The sequence below is a fragment of the Oryzias latipes genome, chromosome 20 (genome assembly GCF_053564925.1).
Source record: "Oryzias latipes strain Hd-rR chromosome 20, Olatipes_Hd-rR_3.1".
Taxonomy (NCBI): Eukaryota; Metazoa; Chordata; class Actinopteri; order Beloniformes; family Adrianichthyidae; genus Oryzias; species Oryzias latipes.
This window is the reverse complement of record NC_136256.1, coordinates 10,034,097-10,058,805: the sequence shown is the minus strand read 5'-3', so window position 1 is coordinate 10,058,805 and position 24,709 is coordinate 10,034,097. Positions and strand designations below refer to the sequence as shown.

The 24,709-nt window shown below is 39.2% G+C and overlaps 1 long non-coding RNA gene across 1 annotated transcript; it reads left to right on the top strand.

Moving 5' to 3' along the window:
- The first annotated feature begins 483 nt into the window (after window positions 1-483).
- LOC144988337 (uncharacterized) lies at window positions 484-4,304 on the top strand. Its single transcript, XR_013652206.1, has 5 exons — window positions 484-1,585; window positions 2,111-2,169; window positions 2,422-2,484; window positions 3,268-3,363; window positions 3,859-4,304. It is a non-coding gene; the product is annotated as an uncharacterized LOC144988337 (long non-coding RNA).
- Window positions 4,305-24,709: the final 20,405 nt, after the last annotated feature.

Genomic DNA, 24,709 nt, shown 5'->3' with positions numbered 1-24,709 from the left:
TCACAGTAAAACACTTAGACAGAAACAAGAAACTACACAACATAGACTACAGCCAAACAGAACCAACAGGATCAAGATGGATAGAATGGCATGGGGTTATCAAAAATGAAACAAGGTGTAATTTTCTCCATTATAGTTAAATCATTGTCCAAAAGTTGAAAAAAAAGCAACACAAAGGCTGGAAACAGTAGGATGAAGGAATATTAAACCTTCAACCAAAAGCTGCTGATGTGTGTTCATCAAAAGTATATTTTCCACCATATTTGAAAGGAAGATGCTGCTTAAATTTCTTTGCAGTTATTGGAAGCAAAAAAAGAAACAATTGCAAAAGAACAAAACAGGCAGAATGTCAAGGATAAAGAGAAATGGCATACAGAGGTTTTTATAATCAACTCACAGCCATCAAAATAATTATTTTGAAAAATGTATATATTTATATATATATATATATATACGTACCCCCAAAGGAGATTAAGGTGGTGCCTCAGAGATCAAATCATCTTACTTCAGGGTAGGAAAAAATAACTTGTATGTTCTTTAGTGTGGCAAAAGTAACATATTACATGGATATTGTTTACTCTGATAGATTTAAGAAAAGCATGATGTAGGCCCTTTAACTCTTTTACTGGCCCCACATACCTTTCAGAAGTATAGCGAGAATTACTTTTCATCTCGGGACATATCATCACAACTTCCAGGTGTTTAAGTATGCAGGGAAAAACGCAAAATCGTGTGTGCATGTGGGAGCTCAAAGGGAGAATCCTTGCTGCAGGTAGGCTTCAGAAATTGACTCAATCTGTTTATTTTATCCTGTTCTTTAAATATATGTCTGTCGTTCACTATCACAACTTAACACTGAGCCATGATGGTTGACTGTGAAACCAACTGTCCAATTTCTCTTTCTTCCACCTGGGAATTGTGCCTACCCCCAAGAGAGGGATGGTGAGGTACTGAAATGAAAAACAGCCCAGCACTTATGTCAGTACTGTAAAAAAAGAAAACCAAAAATCCCACATAAAACTCAGCTATTGGATATTGGAACACAAGAAAACCCACTGGTACACAAACAGACTCCCTTCCCTTACTGTGGAGGAACTCACTGCCTGGAAAAAACCAAGAAAGACAGAGAAAGAGGAACGTCTCTACACTGTAAACCCTAACAGTTGTATTGGCTCATAACTATTAAGGCTACACAACTTAAATGTCATTTTGTAGTTGATTCAACTATAAAGTATTAAGCTCTATCAACATTTTTCCAAATTTAACTTAACAGTGCTCAATATTATAAAGCTTATTTGTATCTAGCACTCAAAAATTTTAAGATCCCTGAAGTAGCGTCATGACGTCATCACGTACTGGTGGGAGGGTCTTTCGTTTTCTCAACGTTATCTCAGGTGGCCATGTTGGATTTGCCGAATGCGAGTATGCGACGTTTGAAATTGAAAATCAAGCATTTTATTTTTCTGCAATGCGTTGCGCTTTTGCCCAGCTTCAAGACGCCCCAACCTCGTTTTTTTTTCCATCCGCCTCATCGCTGATGTTTTCCTCAGTGGCGCCGTCTTGTCTTCAGCCCTGATTTAATTTGGTAAGTTGATTATCGTTCACGACGGTTTACACTACTATTTTGAATGAAATGCTTTAAAAATGCTCTTATACTACCGTAAATGTGCTTTACTGTTTAAACATACGTGTGTTACGATGGTTTTACAGCTTAATGTGACAAATGTTCATTAGTTCGTCATAGCAGAGCAGACGTATGGCGAGCCAAACCCAAAATGCGTTTCTGCCCGTAAGTTACGACAGTGATGAGTTTTTTCAGAGGTAGAAATGATCTGTTATGCTGCAATCACACTAAATGTGATCTGCGTGTGAAATTCGTGTTGGAGGCCTTTGTTAGTGGCTAAAGTTTTCTGCTGGACACATGTCCAAAAATGTCACTCAAAGCCTCTAACGGTTGTGTGGGAGGAGCTACCGCCAAAAGTTTTAAGTCTGGTTGCTACATGGAAGCATTGGGTTTTGAATGCAGCTTTAAGCTTTTTTAAATCACTGAACTCTATAAGAAAGGTTTTTGTAAAAAATAAATTAATCAACGTGTTCCTGTTGTGTTCAGTTACCGAACTACAAGAGTGTTCAGTGTTTCACCTCCAGGCAGACGCCAAGGCCAGCGAGGTAACTTGTCTCCTGATCAGTTATTTGTCTAGAGCTATTAAAAAAAAACAAAAAATGCAATAGTTTGTGTAGTGCAATAAATGTTTTGATCAGAATATAATTTAAACTTGTCTCCTGATCAGTTATTTGTCTAGAGCTATTAAAAAAAAACAAAAAAATGCAATAGTTTGTGTAGTGCAATAAATGTTTTGATCAGAATATAATTTAAATATTTTTCTTTAACATTGAAAAATCTCTTTTGGACTTTTTCAGATACTGAACTTCAGAGAGTTCACCAGAAAGTCACCATTTCACCAGAAAAGAGCCGTCAAGTGGGTGAGTTTTATACTTATTTAATATATTCATCCTGAACTATTACCATTATTAGATTGATATGGCAGCACGGAAACATTTATGCACATTTTAACTAGCCAAATAGAAATAGAGTTGAAATTATTTACAATTTAACTAAACATATTTAGATTGCAGGCTGAAGGTGGCACAATGGAATGGAGGTGCAAGTTGTGTTCTGCTACTTGAGCACTATGCAGTACTACATATAATACTGCAGTACTACATAGCCACTATTCCAAGGTGTTTCCACTGCCATGTATGTGGAGACACTTTGGAATACAATAATACAATAATGTTGCATTAGCACCATTCCATCATTTGAAACCATGAAAACCCATCTGTCAAGATCTGAAATGGATTTATGTAGAGTAGATGCAGTCAGAGGAAATTGTGCAGTTTTTACATGTTTGTGGAACTTAAAGCTGCCTTTTTCTGAGCCAAAGTCCACCAAAACAGACAGGAACTGGCCAGCTTGGTTAGGATTTATGACCTCAAGGTGAATTTCTAATGTGCATAATTCAAAAACGGATAACAAATCATTTGTAAACACCAGTGAGAAGCCAAGGTGTAACTTGCCTTAAAAATGACTTTGGGTCTTTGACCTGAAGTGGATCATGCCATAAACACTACATTGTCCTCTTACTAGAAATAGACATCTAGAAAAGGTATCATTTTATTATTTCTTAAAGTTCCTTAAGTAAATATTGGAAGTGTTTGCTCTGCATTTGCTTCAATGGTAATGTACATTTCTTTTTATTCTTTTAGGACCAGCGTGATGTGAACAGGAGACGGGCACGTGTCCTCCATGCACTTCCTGTTTATCTGCATGAAGATGCCTCCAACTTCTTCAAGACCTGTACTGTAAGTGCACACGACTCCCTGTCAATGATTTTCTCTAATCCTTTAATATTGATTGAAATTTTATCGAGTGACATAATAAATAGGCAATTGTTTGTAGTTTGCAAACTGAGTGATATTTTTAAATGGTTTTAAGAATGAGACGGAAGATGAAAGGCGAACATCAGGGACTGCTGATTGGAGGGAGCGGGAACCTTTTCGTTTACCTTTTCTGCTCCTGATCCATCATTATATGAATAAAGAAAAATGAAGCTTTAGTCTTAAATTATTTTATAAATGTCCTCACTTTTCAGAAAAATGTTAAAGAACTTTTTAAAAACACAATTTTAATTGGAGTTGGTCCTTAAAGCATCACAGCCAGTTGATTAAAAGCTAACAGAATGTTAGCATGAAAAGATTCACATTGACAGGTGGCAGGAATGTCAGTTTTGGACATTAGTGTGATGAATATCTTTGAGGGTCTGAACTCATCTGTGTTTTTTGTTTTGTATTTTCCAGAATACCAGACCTCACAGACACTGCTGTGGTTCTCCTCTCAGTTGTCGTGGTGACGCTCCTGATGCTGCCGTCAGTGGTCCCACAGATCTGACTGACTAATCTCTTCTAACTCTTCTGGGACATCTATGCTCTGGACCTACAGAACCCCAAAAAACTTGAACTTGCCTTCACATTTATTCAGAACGCTGTGATGAGCCGTGACGACAGCAAACCACTGAAAGGACATTTATTGACGCTGAAGAATGTTTCGTTGAGTGAGCCTTCCAGAATGGACTATTTGTTGGTTTAAGTGTTATGCTACTAATGTGTTTTGTTGAGATCATTTGCTTTTTCTGCCGTACAATACAAAACCAACACTTTTTGTCAATATGTTGTGTGGCACTCTTATAATGCAGTTTTATTTCACTGATTGTTTCTTCATCCTCTTGATATCTGTGCTTTTTTTTTTAAAAAGAGCAATTAAAAAAGTGTATTAAGCAATCGCTATTGTGTGGCTTTCATGTTTGTTGGTTTTTATCAATGTTAGCTTTTAAATCTTGTAGTGGGGCAGTATCAATACCTCTGTTTAGAATACATTTCAAGTAGAAACATTTTTAGCTGAAGAATTTTAAATATTTTCAATGCTACACATTTAATGAGTTAGAGAATTTATAAAACATTTGAGTGAATTTTACATATTTTATGAGTTGAGTAATATTATAAAAATATAGTTAGTTAAAGTGTTTTTTTAGTTGGAAAAAATTAAAAACTTTGAGTAAATAATCACTCTTTTGTAAGTTGAGGAATCTTAATATTTTTAATATGAAATAATACAAATTTAAGCTAACTGACAATATAAATTTTAATAAATGTTAACTTAAAAGATTTAATAATATAACTTAAAAACTATTGTGTAATCTGTTACAAAACAATTTTTAAGTTCTGTCAACTCGTTAGGGTTTACAGTGTACAGCTGACGGAGTTGTATTTGTACTGCATGTGTTTTCTTGAGTCTACTGTAAATATATTCACATTTAATTAATTCAGGTCTTATTGTGGTTTTTAAGCATCGTTCACACCGCCCCGGCAACATGTATACAAGCGCCCACTTTCAATGAAAAGGCTTTCATTTGTAGATGCGCGTTTTCGGCTTCAGCATTCAAAAGCCTCATGTTCACATCTCACTACATACGGTTTTAAGTCTACTTTTGGGCTCTACGTTACAAAACACACGTCCATTGAACACATGTTGAAAGTTAATCCAGTTGAACTTTGACCTATGAGGGACTCAGATTTGTTACTACGTATGGATGGCACGCACTTGGTTATGGGCCGCAGTCTCAGTTATGAGTGATTTTTCAGTATTTAACACATACAAAAAGGCGCACCGGGTGCTAGGGAACGAGCACGTTAAAACATACCAGTAAAACATGCAGGCTAGTGTGTTTTAAAAAAGCCAGCAAGAGCAAAACTGAGTTGGATGTGATTTTTTTTTTCAGGCACAAATCAGCATCCAAAAATCCATCAAATACCTCGAAGAACAGTGCAAGCAGACACGTGTTGAACCTTTACTGCTTTGAATGTGCTCCACTCAGACGCGCTCCCCCCCCTACCTTCCTGCATCGTGCGAGGTCAGACACACCGCTATTAGCACGCACACACACATCCCACAACACGTTAGCCCAAGCATCAACAATATATTCACAAATCGTATCGTAACTCACGCGGTGCTGCCTCCCACAATAATAAAGGCCGACTTTTCATGCCCTGTTATGCATATCACTACCGTGTTAGTCTTGTTCTTCTGGACAGTGTGACTCATAGGGCCCTCCTACATTTTGGAGAAAATCTAAGACTTTTAAGTGCGCCTTATGGTCGTGAAAATACTGGAATTGCAGTATTATTGCCTTAATTATGTGACACCAAGTCTTTCATACATTGGAATACAGCTGTGAAACATCCTTGCTCAACTTTTAAAATTCATGCCCTACGTCAAAAGTGCTACATTTGGTCACTTTTTTGAAATGTCATTTAATGATGATTTAATACTGTCTTATGGAGGACAGTAGAGCTGTTCATCCCAATGCTCCAAAAAAAATTTGGATGTGGTACTTTATTCTGAAGTTCTAACGGCTGGCTGGTCAGTTGGAGGCAACAAACAAACTCTGACCAGAAAATGAAGAAAAAACTGGGTTGTCTTGGTCATTTTCACTTTTATATAATTATAGGAGCCTTCACCTCGACTACACTTTGTAGTCCTTCTAAAGCTTTTACTTAAATTAAATGAGTTTAAGACTTGCACATTGCGATTCACAATTCAGGTTGCTTTATTGCATTCAATTTTCTTTCTGCTCTTTGGTCCATAGTAAGTCTGTCTGCATTCCCATTCCAAGTGAACCATGCAAGAGTTTTATTTACAAGAAAATTCAGACCCTTGTTCTAAGGCTCATTTTATCCAGCATGCATGCTTTCTAAATACAGTTACTTGTCCGAAGAAAATAACCCTGGAGTCAATCGAATCTGCCAAAGTGAACACTGAAGGCTGATGGTGAACATGTGGCGTGAAGTGAAACTCCCAGATGTCACAACCTCACTATCGCAATTAGCTTTAATCCAGTAAATTTAGAAAGATGGCACTGGCAAGCCAGAAAGATAAATTAGATTTTTGGGAGATTTCTTTATGCTGTTTCAACCTAAAGTTTTATTTTTCCAACTCTTTTTTCCTTACTTTCCTGTTAAGGTCTGCAGCGTAATCAACCTGTAACTTTTGAAAGCGCTGCAGCTAATTGGACTCCTGAGGCTTGGACAACTGGGTTGACTTAAAACTAAGCGAAACAATTTTCATGGTATATTTTGACTTTATTTTTTGTTTCCTGTAAAGTTTGTATGGTTGTAATTACTTGAGCACTATGTTTATAATACTAAATAAAATTTAAAAAATCGCTTCTGTGTAAACCATAAACCATTGTTTTAATATTGCACACTTGGATTCAAATGTTTTTGCAGTTCAAAGGGCATCCTTTTAACTTTGTTTTTTTTTTTTTTTTTAGAAAATGATTGTTACAATGCCCTTTCAGGTGAAAAACTTTTATTTTATTATATTTTTTGCTTCAAAAATGAAAATGTTTGGGGTTTGCTTAGCAGACATGTTCAAATGGCCTATATCATGGTATTCTTAAGTATGTCAGAGTAAATTTTATCCATTTATATATTACCTGTGGCACAAAGAATTGGAAAAAAATGTATTTTTTTGCCGTGTTTATTTGATTGATTGACTTTTAACCCAGTTAAAATACAGACAGACAGACAGACAGACAGACAGACAGACAGACAGAAAACCCCAAGGTCAAAATGGGAAACAAACAGAGGAAAGAATGAACATGAGAAACTGGCGAATAACCAGGGACTCAGAGAAGAACTGGAGAAAGCCTGGAAAGTGAAGGTGACAGTGGTGCCTGTGGTAATTGGAGCACTCTCGGCAGTAACCCCTAAGCTGGAGGAGTGGCTACATCAGATCCCTGTAAAAGACCTCAGACCTCTCAGTCCAGAAAAGCGCAGTGCTGGGAACAGCTAAGATACTGCGCAGGACCCTCAAGCTAAATCTTCCGGTTCCGGGTTACGGGCAGGGCGTGTGGCGTGCCTCTGCGAATACAACTATCTTCGATTTACTTAAAAGGTTGATTTTCCCCAAAAAAGAGAGCTGACCTTGCCCCCGAAGAAACCCCAGGAATACGAAGACCTCAAAAAGACTCTTGACATTATTCAAGAAACGCTGAAAAGTTTTATGGAACAAGTGTCGGCTAAGCTAACGCCACTTTGGGAAATGATGGAAGAGTTCCGAAGATTTCGGGCTCAAAACGAGCAGCGAGAAAACCGGGTCGAGATTCTGGAGAAAAGACTGGACGATGTGGAACAGCAAGTAAAGATGAATAATGTCATTCTCACTGGAGTATCGATCATCAAGCCTCAAGCGAAACTGAATGCAGGAGCAAGCACTGCTAATGCTAGCGCTAGCGTAGCTAACAGTGCTAATACGGAGATCGGTGCAGAGTCTCTTGAGCAGCAAATACATTCATTTCTCACATCTAAAGGGATTTCCCTGGATCTCAATACCATCGAGACCTGCCACCTGCTCCCCAGGAGAAAGGAGACGGAATCTGAAGGGATCTGCTGCTTATCTGAACGACCATCTGACCAGAAGGAATGCTGAAATCTCAAAACATGCACGGCTTCTCAGGAAGCGTAAGCAGATTGAGAACACTTGGGTTAAAGGCAGCAGGATTTACGTCAAACCGCTCGGTCCAGAGGACCGGTCCAAGGTTCTGGTTGTGACCACCATGAAGGACTTTGAGAAGTGTTTGGTCATGGTCGTCTGAAACAACATGGAGTAATAAACCAAAGAGCTAAATAATTTCAAGAAATATGACACGTGGATTCCTCACTTTCTCTGTATGTCTGACGTAACCTGAATAACAGCAGAGAGTTCTGACCTGCAGACAACTTGACCTCAACTTTCACCGTCGCTGATATCAGCTGAAGAAGGATATGGACCTGAATCTAATGTCTGCAGTCATAACATCGAAGAGAACTATTAACTCTGTTTAAACCCAGAAGTACGGCTGTTATCAGTAAAAGAATAACTACCAACCTTGGACAATCGACAGTTATGGACCCATTTTACTTTCCCCCTACAGCATTACTTTAATATAAAAAAAAAATAAAAATAAAAATACAAAAGAAATATTAAAAAAAAAGTAAAACAAATGATTAATCACTTATTGAAAATTGTTAAATTGATTGACTTTTAATGATATTACTTCACTTTCTCCAAAAATTGATAAATTGATTCAAAAATCTTTCCTAATGTAGCATAATTTTGCACATGTTTTTAACTTTTGATACTTGATGAAATTTTGCTATGAAAATTCCTGAAACAGTGTTGTGTCTACTTTACTGATATAGTATTATGTTTTATTCATATGAATGGCTTTTATAAGTAACATAATCTGCATATAATTCAGATGACTGATCTGCATTTGCCATGTTGATTTCTAAAATAGTTATTTTTGACGTAATACTTAAGTAATTCATCTTTGTCATGTGCTTTATCGATATCTTATGATTTTTAATTCTGTCTGATAAAAACTGGGAACCGGATATTGATAAATCATGTAATAAAATGGTTACAGTATAACGGGGTGGGATTATATAAGTTCGCTTCCTTCCACTCCCTTTCAAGCAATATTTATTAATATGTATAATTATCCTAAGTTTGATTAGTTACTGTATGAATGTATAACTGATGATTATATTGCTGTTGTGTATTATTTGTACTTAATTGCTTGAAATAAACCATTTCAAAAAACAAAGCTCCCAGGCCTCTGGTAGGGGACCCGAGCTTGGGTTTGAAACCACCCACGGAAGGGTGAGAGGGGCGTTATTTCGTTATACATATATATATATATGTACACACTCAGTCTGATGGTGGTATTTATTTTCAAATTCTGATGGTGGTACACATTTTCAGAAGGACCTTTTTCAACACTATGACATCTGAGATGCTGCCGGCTACCAACCAGCTGGGTAGCTCAGTTGGTTAGGTAGAAGGCTGCCACGCAGGAATCCAGGTAGCGCAATTACCATATCAATGGCGAGCAATTAACATCACCCAGTGATGTTGAGCAAGACCCTAAACGCTACTGCGCTCCCCCAGGGGATGGGTCAAATGCGGAAGAATTTCCCATTGTGGGATGAATAAAGTATAAAAATATCACCTAAATAAGACACTCCTTAACATAACGTAACTCTTCAACTGTTTATGCAATCAATTTAAATCAGTTGATTGTGACGAAAAGGTGAAGGCGTTTGAATCCACGTTCAATAGGTTAAATGGCAGGGGCAAGGCAAACCGGCGTCAGAATAGGCATAAGTATCCAAACACGGCAAGTTCAGTACAGACCAAAAGTTTGGAAACTCAAAGAGTTTTCTTTATTTTCATGACTATGAAAATTATAGAGTCAGTAGTCCTACTGAATAAACTGTTAGAATTTGTATTATGGCAAAAAAAAAGCAGCTAAGTACGGAAAAACCAGTGGCCATCATTACTTTAAGAAATGAAGGTCAGTCAGTCCGAAAAATTGGAAAAACTTTGAAAGTGTCCCCAAGTGGAGTCAAAAACCAACCCTACGAAGAAACTGGCTCACATGTGGACCTCCCCAGGAAAGGAAGTCCGAGAGTCACCTCTGCTGCGGAGAAAAGTTCATCCGAGTCACCACCCTCAAAAATGGCAGGTTAACAGCAGCTCAGATTAGAGACCAGTTCAATGGAACACAGAGTTCTAGCAGCAGACACATCTCTACAACAACTGTTAAAATGAGACTGTGTGAATTAGACCTTCATGATAGAATATCTTCTAGGAGACCACTGCTAAAGAAAGGCAACAAGCAGAAGAGACTTTTTGGGGCTAAAGAACACAAGGAATGAACATTAGACCAGTAGAAATCTGTGCTTTGGTCTGATGAGTCCAAATTTGAGATTTTTGGTTCCAACCACTGTCTTTGTGAAACAAAGAAAAGGTGAACGGATGGACTCTACATGCCTGGTTCCCACCTGGTGACACTGTTGGAGATTTATTCAAAATTGAAGGCATACTGAACTAGCATGGCTACCACAGTATCTAGCAGCGGCATGCTATTCAATCCGGTTTGCATTTAGCTGGACTATCATTTATTATTCAACAGGAAAATGACCCCAAACATACCTCAAGACTGTGTAAGGGCTATTTGACCAAGAAGGAGAGTGTTAGTGTGCTGCGGCAGATGACCCCGCCTCCACAGTCATCGGACCTGAACCCAATCGGGATGGTTTGGGGTGAGCTGGACCGCAGAGTGAAGGCAAAAGGTGCCAACAAGTGCTAAGCATCTCTGGGAACTCCTTCAAGACTGTTGGAAGACCATTTCAGGTGACTACCTCTAGAAGCTCCTCAAGAGAGTGCCAAGAGTGTGCAAAGCAGTAATCAAAGAAAAAGGTGGCTACTTTGAAGAGCCTAAAATGACATGTTTTTAGTTGTTTCACACTTTTTTGTATATCATTCTACATGTGTTCATTCATAGTTTTGACACCTTCAGTGTGAATCTACAATTTTCATAGTCATGAAAATAAAGAAAACTCTTTGAATGAGAAGTTGTGTCCAAACTTTTGGTCTGTAGGTAAGGTAACTACTCAGACTGAATGCAATAGCAAAACAATACTTTGCACTCAGCAAAGCCCGGTGCCTTATTTTATACTCTGGTGATTATTACTGAACGCAGAACAGATGGTGGAAGGCCCCTGGATATTAAGCTGGGGCTGATGGGAGATGTAGTAAGAATACAATCTAGGGAAAGTTAAAAACTCTGGAGATGGCTCTCTCTAGTGGTCGGAGGGCGAAACGGATGTCTGAATCCTAACACTGTTGATTATGTGAGCACTACTGTGAAGTTTATCGTATTTGTCGTATATCAGCCCAAGGTTCCTGTTCTCCACTTCAGAATCCACTGGAATTAAGTTCATTGCATATAAGATTAAGGAATTGAAAACATGTTAACACCTGAGCTAAAGCTAAAGCTTCAATGTTAATAGGGTTAAGTTTTGGAAGCATTCATTCAAAATTAAAAATGATTTCAGAAAACAACTTCGGCCCCTCTTTATTAAAAAATCATTTTTAGATTATTAATAAAATATAGAAAGCTGTAGACCTTGAGCCATATTTTAGCATGTGGCATAGCTTCACAGTTAATAAAGAGGAATGAGCATGGTACCAAAGAAGACAGTTGTGAGTCAGTGTACTAAAACACAGAAAAAAGTCTTCTTCAGGTAAAAATGCTCCTTAAGCTTCCTAACAAGTACACAGACCTGCACACAGTAGGATTTCAAGTGACTTTAATCCTTTAATGGAACAGGAAGTGGTCCGTGCTAACCCTAGCACTATTGTTTATTTATGAAACCACACGTTGGCACTTTATGTTAAACATGACAGATGGCATGACAGGGGAATAAACTGAGAACTTGGACTCGAGACCAAGTTTTGCTCAACTCTCCAACTGCCTGCTTTAGATACTAAGAGCTAGCTCAACAGTTCCCAAGTCACTTTTCTGCTGTGAATGGAACTGCATGTGCTCATATGTGCCCTCCAGAGTAGGCAGCCAGAGTGTGTGTGAGCTCGCTCTAACAAGTTCCCATCTGAGCAGTATGTTTTATTTAACAAACAGTCAGACCAGAGTGCTGTCGACATCAACAGTCATAAACAACCAAGGAGGGAATCTGCAGGGATCAGGGAGAGCTGCATGCGACTGGCAGAGGCTGCAAATACAACATCCCACCTACATTCCTAACTACAACTACTTGACTTGACCATTTGAAAAAGGAGATAATTATCGTGCAAAAATGGTAAGGCGTGAGAAGCCATGAAAACTGATCCCAAACCTGAAGCTCTGACAGAGATAAAGATTAATCATTGAACATACGCAAACAATTACAGTTTTTGAAAAATTCATGATTCAATAAGATAAAAACAAACACATCTAATGTAAGAATAAAAATCAAAATAAAGTTTCAATCTACATTGGGATCATCCATTTACCTTCCAATCAAAAGGACACAACCCTAAACACAATAGAGCCCTAAAGAAATCAAAACAGTTGACATTAGTGTGTTAATATGCGAATGCATGGTTAAAGGGGACTGTGAGTGTAAAGAACTGTAAGTCTTCTAAGAAGGTAGTAAAGCACTATATAAATATTCTCTATTTACCATAAAAAAAATCTAAGGTGTTAGTTGACAAATAATACACCAGAGTGCAAGTATTTATATTTTCTGGGTAAAATTGGACTATTTTACATGGAAGACAGTGCAATTACTTTCCTCTGCAAACTGCGGTAGGTGGTTGTTAGTGGTGTTGTAACAGTTGGTACTTCCTGTTTTTTTTTTTTTTCAATTTCAGGTTAGTTTGAATATGTCCTAAATGTTGCTATTTTGCAACATTTCAACGGGACATAAAAGCTTGTCTGTTTAATACATATTTTACCTTTACATGGGTTTGACAATGTTTTTTGTTTTTATCTTGTTCTAAAAACCCATTCCATCATTTTTTTCTTTAAACAGTGGTATTTTTGTGTTTTCTCTTCCCCTTCAGAGCATAAAGGAGACACTGTATCTGATTTTTTTCCATGGCTCATGGGTTTTGGTCTGACCTCCAAAGTCTGATCATTTTTGGAGTTAGATCGCAACATTTCTAAACCGTACTGTGACCCATACAAAGTCTGTATGGAAGACTCCAACAGACTTTATCTGATTGGTCCAGATCAAAGTCCACACATGTGCATTCCAACTTGTACATTTGGAAACTGTAAACTAAACTCTGATACATTTTATCTAAATCAAAGTAAGTGTGACAACATACAGTGCCTTGCAAAAGTATTCGGCCCCCTTGAACTTTTTAGCCTTTTGAAAAATTTCCGGCTTCACACATAAATATTTAGAACTGTGGTTTTTGGTGAAGAATCAACAACAAGTGGGACACAATTATGAAGTGGAACAAAATTTATTGGATATTTCCAACTTTTTTAATAAATAAAAAACTGAAATATTGGGTGTGCAAAATTATTGAGCCCCTTTAACTTTGAGTGCAGATGTTCAGTAAGAATCTCTGAATGATCCAATGTTGACCTAAATGACTTGATGGTAAATAGAATCTAACTGTATGTAATCAAAGTCTCCGTATAAATGCACCTGCTCTGTGATAGCCTCAGAGGTCCGTTTAAAGCACAGAGAGCATCATGAAGAACAAGGGACACACCAGGCAGGTCCGAGATACTGTTGTGGAGAAGTTTAAAGCCGGATTTGGATACAAAAAGATTTCCCAAGCTTTAAACATCCCAAGGAGCACTTTGCAAGCGATAATTTCTGAAATGGAAGGAGTATCAGACCACTGCGAATCTACAAAGACCTGACCGTCCGTCTAAACGTCCAGCTCAAACAAAGAGAAGACTGATCAGAGATGCAATCATAATGCTCATGATCACTCTGGATGAACTGCAGAGATCTACAGCTGAGGTGGGAGAGTCTGTCCGTAGGACAACAATCAGTTGTATACTACACAGATCTAGCCTCTATGGAAGAGTGGCAAGAAGAAAGCCATTTCTTAAAGATATCCATAAAAAGTGTTGTTTAAAGTTTGTCACAAGCCACCTGGGAGACACACCAAACATGCGGGAGAAGGTGCTCTGGTCAGATGAAACCAAAATCGGACTTTTTGGCAACAATGCTAAAACGTTGTGTTTGGCGTAAAAGCAACAAAACTCATCACCCTGAACACACCATCCCCACTGTCAAAAATGGTGGGTTGTGCCTGCTTTTCTTCAGCAGGGGCAGGGAGGATGGTTAATTGTGATAGGAAGATGGATGGTTTTCTTCAAACCTGATGGATTCTGCAAAAGATCTGAGACTGGGAGGGAGATTTGTCTTCCAACAAGACAGTGATCCAAAACATAAAGCAAAATCTACAATGTAATGGTTCAGAAATAAACATATCCAGGTGTTAGAATGGCCAAGTCAAAGTCCAGACCTGAATCCAATTGAGAATCTCTGTAAAGAACTGAAAGCTGCTGTTCACAAACCCTCTCCATCCAACCTCACTAAGCTCTTGCTGTTTTGCAAAGAAGGAATGGGAAATAATTTCAGTCTCTCAATGTGCTAAACTGACTGAGACATAGCCCAAGCGACTTCAGCTGTAATCACAGCAAAAGGGTGGTGCTACAAAATATTAACTTAAGGGGGCTGAATAATTTTGCATGCCCAATTTTTTAGTGTTTCATTTGTTGAACAAGTTTGAAATACCCAATAAACTTCGTTCCACATCATGATTGTTGTCGATTCTTCCCCAAAAATACAGTTTTATATCTCTATGTTTCCAGCTTGAAATGTGGAAAAAGGTTGAAAGGTTCAAGGGGGCCAAAAACTTAGATCTTCTGGTTAAATACAGATGTCTTTGTCTTCACAAATGAAGTTTTTTTTAAATTTTAACACGTTCTTGTGGTATTTTTATCATGATGGAGGACAAATAAAAATATAATTTAGGTCAAAATTGTACTTCTGAGTGTTTTTCATTCAACTTATTGTAAATGAGGAGCAGACAAAATAATGCCTTTGGAAAAAGCTTGCATCAATGACTTGGAACATACAAGCTGGACCACAAGCTCCCTTCTCTACTCCATTCAGACAGTAGACTACTAGATCCATGTTTTACTTGTCTGAGCCTGTATCTGGCTCAAAATTTTATGACTGGATAGCTCCAATGTTGCTCTCCATTTTTGTTGCACCAGTACTGTTAAATTAGGGGTGTGAGGGGCTGTAATATAGCAGGAGATTACATAAACAATATGGGAAATAGGAGTTCACCAACAGTCCCACCGACAACTCAGAGGTGAATTAAAAAAAAAAAAAAAAAAAAAAAAAAAAAAAACTCCTGTGGCTCTGCAGAAAGTATGTCCCAGAAAACTAAACATGCTTTTTAAATTTTGTTTTAAAATGGTAAAATCATCATTAAAAGACCACTGAGCACACTTTTAGATAAATCAAAAGATGAACAGAGTGGAACTGTAATAACTACAAAGAAGTTGCTACTTATTTTGAGCAGACTGGCTTTCAGTTATTGCACTCCTAAAACATATAAAACCAAAGCAAAACTTTAGTGTCAGTCAATAAAACAGGAAAGAAGTTTACCAAAATGCTTGGAAAGAGACAGGCTGCGAAATTCAGGTAAATTCACATGATCTAAGTATATTACTTAAACAAAGTAATCTAATAATGATTTGAAAGTGATTATTCGCATATGCGCAGGGCAGGGTTAGGGTTACGGTTAAAATATGTGCAGGCACTGCAGCAATGTGCACTTCGGCCGTACGGATTACATGTAGCCAATATGCATTGCCATCTGTTTGGTACTTGATTGCACTTAAATAAGTGCAAATAACATCGGCCTAAGAACTTACTCATTGGTGTGCTTATAATTTACCTGTAGCTTTTAGACTTTATTTGATGGTACAGCCGGCAAAAGTTCTTGTTACTTAACCCTTGTGCCATCCTATGGGGTCAAGATGACCATTGACGTGTAACCCCTACCATGACAAAGGTGGATAGAGGTGGAGAGGATTTCATGTAATCCATGGAAACTAGTGAAGATCACAAGTCACAAGAAGATCATTAGGGGCGGCCGTGGTGCAGCGGTAGGGCGGTCGACCCATGATCACAAGATTGCAGGTTCGATTCCCGCTTTGCACGCCCTTGGGCAAGACACTGAACCCCACCTTGCCTCTGGTGGTAGGCAGGCGCCTGTGTTTGGCAGCGGAGCCGCCATCAGTGTGTGAATGTGTGAGTGAATGTGTGTGTGACTGGGTGAATGGGTCTGTGACTGTAAAGCGCTTTGTCCTTGTAGGAAGAAAGGCGCTATACAAGTATACGCCATTTACCATTTACAAATCATTGAAGAAAAAAATGCAGCGCACTGTCTTGTGGGGTCTAGATCAGAGGTGGGCACTGAGGGCCGCATTCCTGCATGTTTTCCATCATACCCTGCTCTGGCATGTTCTAATTGGCTGGACACACCTGAACCAGGTAATCAGCCATGAGTAGGGCAAGACTATCTGGAAATCATGCAGACACACCGGCCCTCGAGGCCTGGAATTGCCCACCCCTGGTCTAGATGACCTCACTCCCAATGTTAAAGTGCCTAGGATAGAACAAGGATTAAGAAGCATGCTGGGAAGGATTTAAATGCAAGCACGAATGGATGCACTGTAAATTGTCAGTTTCTTAAAGGGTAACTAAACAGTAAATCACTTTTTTGGGTGCTCCTCCTCCTTCTTTTCACATTCCACCATCCATTTTAGAAGAACATAAACACTCACCTGAGCACAGGTGTTACCTCACCTTTGCACTAATAGTTTGCATGATTGAATGAATGAAAGATTTCACACTAGTTGGTTTAAAGGCATAGGTATGCGTTCGTGAACACTATCTGTTTTGTGTGCATGTTGACATGTGGACATTTTTGCGGCTAGCAGGTGTGTTGATAATATTTGAGTGTGTGTGAACAGGCCCCGCCCTTTCTGTACTACATTTGAACCGTACCGTAACGATAAACAACCAGTAAACCTGTCTGCTCTATGCTGCTTCATGGTCTTACCCCCCTTCCCCTCCTATTATCACCCTCCTACCCCCCCCCCTCTCTCTAACGTCCCTCTCTCTTCTTCCCCTCTTTCCTTTTCCGTCTGGTCCAACACCAAAGATTTTCAAACATGATTGAAATTAATAAAGTTTGGCCTCAATTACAAAAGGGATTTATTCAGACATACCTTTGGTTTGTCTGAAGATGAATAACCCATCTTGTTAAAATAAAATATGTCCAACACAAGAGGCCCTCAGCTCTCATCTGTTTGCCTAGCTGTTGGACAGGACAAGTTTAAAAAAAAAAAAAAAAAAAAAAATCACTTTTTTGGCTGTTTACCTGTACAAAAAGGGTTTTAAAAGTGCTGAGTGTTGGTCCATGCCACATTTTTAACAATATAAAATAAACTTGTTTAATACCGGAAATTATGGTGTCGAACCGTCTGTGTGCTACCCCTTGGAAGTTGAAATGAGGTAGTGAAGCTGAATTAACAAAATCCCATGTAATTTCAGAAGTTCTGAAAAATAAAATCTTCCCCCGCTCAGCCTGCTTTCCCTAGCCCCGCCCCATTTTTTGCATTTTACAAATCTGGGCTGAGGTTGGAGTCAAGCTCCAACTGTCCTGTTGTGTTAACCTTTTATACGTCATCCAAGACCCTTTTTCAACAGATCTGAATAAACGTATTTCTTTTTTGTTTCCTTTCATTTCACTGTGAAATAAATATATTTATTTATCACAACGCCTGTTGTTTGAGTTTTTAGAATGAGAGTGTAAAGTGAAAGTGTATTATCAACACCTTCAATAGGTAGTAGCATCACCTTATCAATAATACTAAGACTGGACACAAAGTAATAGCTCATTGTATGTATAAAGCAAGTACAAATTTCTCCTGTTTGAGTCAGATTTGATTAAACAAAAGGTGGATAGAAACATGGCATCTGAGAAGAAAAGGTAAAACTGTCAGAGAAGAACAGTCACACCAAATCTGTAAAGGGCAGCCCAGAGCTCATTAGTTAGGTCCATGTCACATAGCCATTACGTATATTTGACGCATTTTACACGTATGTAATTTTGGTCTTTCATGATACATGTGTGATGTAGCTAATTCATGAGTCTTTCTTGCATTCGTTACTTGTCAATGTGCGCAGATGTCTGTCGAGGGTTTCAGCCAAAGTGTCTTTACGTAAATGCGTTGAAAATGTTTGAAGTTTAAACAGTTTACGTGTATTTAATGTAATTTATACACAATATTATGTAAATCTTACGCAGTTGTGTGTGATTTTTGTAATATGTATATACAGATTTGTGGCTTTCCACAACTGTTCCACCTATGTCTAAGGGAGTTTTCACGCATGTGCTACAGAACTACCTTTTACATTGTAAATACGTCAAAGGTTATAGTTCAGCTGAAATTGTTAGTCAGTAGCCGCGGTTACATGGGCATAATATCTTGATCGGATCAATGGTCGGGTTAAAATTCACCCGTGCACATGAGCACAGAAAACCTTTTTCCGATTAGAACGAAAGTTCCCATGGCTCACACTTTGAATGAATAAATTGGGCATGTGAAGTAGTGTAAAATCATCCGGATGAAGAAATAGGTCCCGTTGTAAACAAACCGCTGCCACAGACAGATAGCATGTGCAGCAGCTCCGTAATACGAGACGATCTTCCAAACGTGCTTTTATTAATGTTATGAATATTATGAAGCGCCTGTTCGCTCATCGTTATATTTAATCCGTGTGGTCAGTGCTTTTTTGTGGAAGAATTAAGCTGGAAGAAGGGTTTAGGGCAGGCTATCACGGGCTAACATCGTTAGCCTTGAGCAGCAACAATCTGCATCTTGGCTGCACGTAAATGTGTGGGAATAACATCAGCCTTTATTTTGTCGGGACACAACTGGAAACACAAATCCACGTGAATGTTTGAACAATTTTTAAGGACTGAGCGACATTTATTTCTGCTCTGAAAAGTTCACACAGACCGCCCCAAAGCCACTCTGTGAGCTAGCGGCCCGAGCTCTGTTCGAACAAGGTTCCTGCTGAGTCCTGCAGCCGCTAACCCAGAGCGGCGGGACGGCTCGCAGTCTGAATTCTCCCACACATAACAAAACAACAAAACGCACACGTAAAAAAGCATCCTCCCCCCCTCAGACACAAAATTATTAATCCGGCTGCTCTGCTCACTCGGGTGCCAGTGGACCGAGTGAGCGTCGGGGACTGAGTGAGCGTCGGGGGGCACGAAGCGCTCCAACCCCGCATCTCCCTCGTGAGGGGTGTAAGAGAGGGGAGAGCCAGCGGGGCGAGAGCGGAGCGGCGCTTTTCACGGGGCGTCCGCGGGCAGCTGGTTTGTCCCCTATGCGCTCCAAAGCTTTCTCACAGCAAAACACCATCTATGCATGACGTAAACCAGAGCAGTAGTGACACACGATCGGAATGACCGTTTACATGCTCCACGATCGGATAAACGATCGGTATAATCCACCTATCTCGATCGGAGAGAAATTCTGCTACGAACGAGTCTGATCGGGGCAGAGTATTCCGAACGGCGCTATTACATGACGCATATTTTCTTTCCAATCAGGCGTTCATTCCGATTACTTTTGCCCATATAAACGCGTCTAGTGATATGATGGAGCTTCTGTCATGAGTGGGGTCAGGGCTGGTGTTCAGGCTTTATCGCAAAATAACGTAGGGATATACCAAGGCAAGCAGAGCCATATGAGAAAGCCTTTTTTGATCTATTAGGATTCCTGCACTCATTATTCATTGTCAGTATGTGTCACAGAACTATGATGTTCCCTCCCTAAAATGGCTGTTGGAGATCAGGTGGACAAGCCATCATGATGTGACCAAGTGCCTTGTGGAGAATCAGGATGTTATTATGAGCATCCTGTCAGAGGTTACAGAGAACAGAGCGGCTGCTGTTGACATCTGCACAGAGGCATCAGGGTTACTGGTGATGTTAAAGAGGCATCATTTCTTTGAAACAGGAAAGTTGCTTCTAAAACTTTTGGATTCCTTAAAGTCTGCAAATGCCATGCTGCAGGCTTATTCTATTAACCTGTGCTGTGCTCCAGAAGTAGTCAGTGCATCTCTGCAGGCTCTGAAGCAGATGTGGGATGAGGAGAGTGAGATATTAGCCAGGATGCCTGCCCCAGCTGCTAAAAGAAAGAGAACAATGAGCTCAGTGCTCACAGGTAGAGCTATTATGTCCACTTTGGGCCATGCAAAAGACTCCCTGACTCTTTGCCAGGCTCTAAAGAGAGCTCTTCTCGACATTTTGGACATAGCCATTGTAGAGATGGAGACATAATTTTCCAAAAGTAATCTCAATCCTCATGAAAGCAGTTATTTGTCTTCAACTTCAATCTCCCTTTTTTTTCTAGATGCTGCCATGTTAAGTCCCCCGCAGAAAAAAGGTAGGAAGTGACAGTGACAAAATTTCCAAAGAGATTCTTGTCGCAAAAATAATGTTGGAAAAAGAGTTCAAAAAGACTGATGCTAACGGCAATGTAGAGTTTGTAGACCTCACCACTGTTTGCAATTATCTACATTGGTATAAGAATACTTTTCCTCAGCATCGTATGAATGTGACGTCCATTGTAATTGGTGAATCATCTGCATCATGTGAAAGCTCTTTCTCTACTTTGTTATGAGTTCTTACCCCTTCTGTGGTACCATACTACAGGAGAGAAAACAAAATGTACTTATTGTAGCTCATGAGAATGCTATAAGAAGAAGCCTGGATATGGACTTATTTGTTAGGACTTTTGCACACAAAAACGACTAATGCTGTAATGACTGATATAAGCCATGCTGTGTCTTCATAACTAAATAGACTAAGGAGACCAAAAAAAAAAAAAAAACAAGACAAAAAACTCAAAAGAATACATAGTTAAAGTGTGGGTGACATGGCCTATTTTAATAAGCCAAAATATAGTAAATAGTTTCTATTTCATGTTGCGATTGTTTTTAATATTTTTCGAAAAAGAATAAATAGCGAAAAACGCAATATAAACAACGAGGACGGCCGCCGGCTTCACGCATTCCGCCGAATTCGCGCCGCCCTGTTTGTGACGTAACGAAAGGAAGACAAGGCAGACAACATGGCTAGCACCGATAGCGAAGCACAGAGTGATGCTACCGTCTCTATTAGCGATTTATCATCAGATGAACAGAAAGATGAAGAGGAAAGTTGCGGAGATTATCATGATGATGAGTCACTTTTGCAACCGTATCGATTCGAACCCTTTTGCGAAAGTGAGGAGGATATAGCAGAAAGTAGTAGGTCTAGTGATCATGCCGATCATGACGATAGCCAGCATGAAGATTCGGCTAGACTCCAGTAAGTCTAAAAAATGTATAAAATTAAATTACTCCACTTACCCTAAAATATACTCAAAATGTCCCCTTTTGGCCTAATCTAAACAAAGGTAAACACTGGTTTTCAACCCAATTTACAAAATAAATGTCACAAAATAAAAGTTTCCCAGATGGTACTACTCTTTAGTTAACAAAGTCACTGTATACCATTAACAACTGTGGAACATTAACAGTTTTACCCGTTTGAACCCGTTTGAAACCTTTTCTCGTGCGCGCGCGCGCGCTCACACACACACAGTTCAGTTTACTCACGGTACCGGCACCTCAAAAGCAAAAGAAAAAAAACGTTGCAGGCCTGTTGCTTCTCTTGCAAAACATTGAGTGCGTTGAAATACTCCAGTTGGATCCAAGGACAACAGAAAACACGACTACTTCGCCTCAATGTGATCCATCGTGATGCACACTAGCTTAGCAGCCTCCGCTCCCGACTCCAGCGCCGTCCTCTCCGACCCAGAAAACGGCTCGCTCGCTTCCAGCTCACCCGCCTTTCCTCGACTCAGAAGCCAAGATCCTCCTCCCAACTCTCCGTTCAAAATTCTTCGTTTGTGTCCCGGTTTTTGTCCCTTCGAAAACGCAGACTTCTCTCCTGCAGATCTGGAGGGAAAAATCCTTCGCCGTCCACCTTCTTGAACTTTCCCCTTTTCAGCAGCGTTTCTTGTTTGGGAATTTTATACACAGATACACTTTCAGTAGATGTATTGCTACATCCAGCTGCCACACAACGACTTGGCATGTTGATGATTAACAGATTTAAACACGAGAGAAACGAAGACTACCGGTTTTGTTTACATGCTGTCCGAAGCGGAACTGCGAAAATCAACGCCTTTCATGACGTCACAGGTCATATCGGGTTCACTTCCAGCCTGCGCTCTAGCGGCAGATCCAAATCTCTGATTCCTTCGAAAGATGTCTATTATTCATATGCTTCGGATTTTTTTCGACGCGAACTATTGGTATCAATAGAATCAGCGTTTAAAGGGCTTTTTTATTTGACAAAGTTGTTCAAAGCATGGCATCCACACTTTAAATAGATAGTCAAATTAAAAAGTGACAAAAAAAATACAAAAAAATAAATGAAATGACACAAAAACTAAACTAAAGATAAACTTAAAAATAAATAAATAAAAGTGACAGAGTATGTAATAAATAAATACATAAATAAATAAAAAATAAACGACAGAACAGAGATGGATAAACAGACAGCTTTAAAATAAACAAAACTAAAAAAAGAGCACTCACTCACTCACTCACTCACTCACTCACTCACTCACTCACTCACTCACTCACTCACTCACTCACTCACTCACTCACTCACTCACTCACTCACTCACTCACTCACTCACTCACTCACTCACTCACTCACTCACTCACTCACTCACTCAAAAATTAATACATTTAAAAAATATATAGCCTCAACAGGGCATACGTCAGTGTTACATTTGTGCCGGTCCCAAGACTGGGTAAATGCAGAGGGTAGTGTCAGGACTGGCATCCAACATAAAACCTTTTGCTATTCATGTTTTTTATTTTATTTTAGTTTTACTTTGTGGTTAAAACATTATGTCTCATTTGGGGTATTTCATCTGGCAGCCTAAAACACAAACACCTCTTAAACAGGAATGCCAAGGGTAGGATCATGCTCAAGATGTGTGCTCTAAGACAAACTACTCGTGTAAGTATCTACAAGACATCTGGCTTAAAGATCTATACCACTTCAGTTTCCTCCCTTGAAGTATCTCAAATCTGAGCCCTGTTCTCAGCGAGGAATCAGCAGGGATTCGATTGCACAGACGCTACAGATGCTGCTGGATTGATACAGTTGTAACATTTTTGACAAATCCCAAATATGCTGAAATTGAGACAGAACTACCATCTCCATATAATTTACACAATGATTTAGGGATATTGTTACTTCCATCAGTGCTTTTCCTGTATGGTCATACTGTAGTTCTGTTACGATGCTTTAAGTTTTGTATCTGTTTTTGAAAGTATGTTAATAAATGGTGTGATTTTGTCATAAGCACGGATTTTATAAGATAATCGGACTGAGTGACTTTTCACCCCTGATGTTCCAAACAGGAATACCTGCTGGTTCCAACCCATAGGAAAAATCTGTTGCTCATATGTTGCTTGATCTCGTCTCTTGAGATCAGTTTGAGCGTCTCATATTCGTATCATTCTGTGATCATTTGCTTCTTAACTCTTGCTCCTAAGGGTCCCTTAGGAGCAAGAGTTAAGCTATAATGAGAAAAGACATCACTGAGACAAATGAGGTTGAGTTGAGACAACTGTTAGAGCAATAATTGAGAAGTGGGAGAGACGAACCTAAGACGTTCATGAGACAAATCTGAGAAGAATGAGTCCTAAAAGAGATCTCATCATTGTCTGTCTGATGTCTCTTTCATGTCTTAATCATTTCTCTTAAATGTCTTACCAAAGCCGTTAATGAGAATGATATTTGAGATGTATTTGAGAAAGAAAAGAGAAGTTATTTTTATAGCAGTGGTAGCCAATCCTGGTCCTCAAGGGCCACCATCCTGCAGGGTTTAGATGTTTCTTTGCTCCCCAGATGTGAATCAACAGGTGATTAACCACCTCCTGCAGAACTTGAGGAGGCAATTCAACCACTGCAGCAGATCTGTTGGAGCAGGAAAACAGCTAAAACATGCAGAACAGTGACCTTCAAGGACCAGGATGGGAGACCACTGATATACAGTAACAGTAAAAACAATACTAGAAATGTAAATGCTTTACACTTTATTTGGGCAGCACCATCATCAGTACAGCATTTGAATTGTGGTAGCAGTATAAAACACTTTTTAAAATATTAAATGCATTAAGTACATGAACCGTGGCGTACTAAATGTGGCTGACATGATGGTAAAGAAAAATTCCATATTTTAAACAACAAACACACTGACATCACTGCTGAGGTACAAGGAAAAAAACAAGATTATGTAACCACATAAAAAAGTACCTGATAAAAACATTCTCCGAAACTTGCAGCCTACCAAATCCATGGACCAATTTGAGAACCAAATTAAGATAAAAAATAAGGAAAAAGATGGAAGAGAAACCAGTCCGCATACTGTAGATCATAGCAGTGGCCTTAGAACCTGCTCTGCCCTACATTTGTTGACAACGGCTTTCTTGAGCTTGGCCTCTTCAATTTGTTCCCAACCAGGTAGAGTGGCACATCACAGGACATCAGCTGTAAGACAAGAACATTAAAATCTGGCATGAGTAAATTGATAATAGACAGCACATAACAAACAAAGATAAC